Source organism: Chiloscyllium plagiosum, chromosome 5 (assembly GCF_004010195.1).
Source record: "Chiloscyllium plagiosum isolate BGI_BamShark_2017 chromosome 5, ASM401019v2, whole genome shotgun sequence".
Taxonomy (NCBI): Eukaryota; Metazoa; Chordata; class Chondrichthyes; order Orectolobiformes; family Hemiscylliidae; genus Chiloscyllium; species Chiloscyllium plagiosum.
In genome coordinates this window covers 17,341,837-17,343,465 of record NC_057714.1, presented here as the reverse complement: position 1 = coordinate 17,343,465, position 1,629 = coordinate 17,341,837, and positions in this window count along the sequence as shown.

The following is a 1,629-nucleotide window of genomic DNA, read 5'->3' as shown; positions in this document are numbered from 1 at the left end:
CACCGCACACTTGAGTGTCCTCCAACTGGTGCACTATGTCGGCTCCGAGCACCGCTGTTTTAAGGCGTCGGATGGCGGTGGCCACGTACCGGACGTCTACCGCTGCCCTGCTCGCTATGTCCTGCGGCAGCGTCCAGCCCAGGCCCCAGCACCCAGCATGTCCCCGATCCTGGTCACCCTCGCCGCCACGGCCCTCCCCTCCGACAGCCACTCGAACCCGCGAGTACAGAGATGCGGATTCCTGAGCAACAGCTCCCTGATGACAGCCGTTACTCCTGCCGGAGGGTAGGCGTGGTGCGATTCGACCATGTTCCAGACAGTGATCAGGTCCTGGTAAAAGACAGGCAGCGTCTTGAGGGCGACCTCCAAACCGTCACGGTCGACGAACAGGAGCTGCGTGTTGTAGTTGAGGTTACGCACCTGGCGGAAAAAATACGTCGCCAGGGCACACCACCTAGGAGGAGAGTCGACGTAAAGGTATCGACGCAAGGTCTGAAGGCAGAATGTCGCGACCTGGGTGCGGACGCACACCAGCAACTGACCGCCCTCCTCAATAGGGAGACTCCGAACCTGCGCAGTGCATCTTTTTGTCCCAGAAGAAGTCGACCAACGTTCTCTGGATGTCAGCGACAAAGCCAGGAGGAGGGACCAAAGTGACCAGCCGGTACCACAGCATGGCGGCCACCAGCTGGTTTATGACCAGCACTCGACTCCTGTAAGATAGCACTCGGAGCAGTCCTGTCCAGCGGCCTAGGCGAGCCGAGACTTTGGCCTCTAGCTCCTCCCAGTTGGCCAGCCAGGATTCCTCAGCCGGGCTGAGATAGACCCCAGGTAGAGGAGATGGGTGGTACTACAGCTGAACCCGAGAGCCGCTTTTAAGTTGAGTGTCCCAATTCACCAGGCACGAGATATGTCTGTTCGGTTTAATCTCCAATCTGGCTGGTGACCAGATCACACTGTTTGGTTATAAAACACAAACAAAACGAAGTTATGTTGTATAGAAGAAGCTGAAATGGGAGAAAAAGTGAGTTTTGAGTCAGAGTAAACCCTTCATGTCTGCTTTTATGCACATTTAAAAAAATACAACCCAACAAGTTTGTTTTTTCATTTTGTCCAACAAACAGCACAGCCCTAACACCACAATTTAGCAGAATGGCAGAATACCTGAGACATACATTCAGAAATTGGTTTTACCACTGGAACCATACTGAGGTAAAATATTACACTGATTGGTGCAGCACCATGCAACACCCAACTGCGAACAGGAAGGTTCAGGTGGAGCCAATTCCAGTAGACAATGAAGCTCAAATTGAAGTCAAGGTCAGGGACACACGGACATTGTATTCTCCAGCCGTACAGGATGTTTACAGAGATATAGTCAATCAATCTTGATCAAACAATAAAACTAATATCAGAGTCAAGAAAATCCGGCATTCCTGGTAACCAGATAATCCAATCTCCCATAGACACTGAAAATCTGTATTCCAGATGCCATTATACCAACAGTTTGCCTACATGGGCACCCTGCATTCTGAGAAGGATAGAAATCTAGATACTTGGACAATGGAGAACACTGAATAATCAGGTAATGCATTAACCTAGACATCCAGTGCTCCAGATGATGTACAC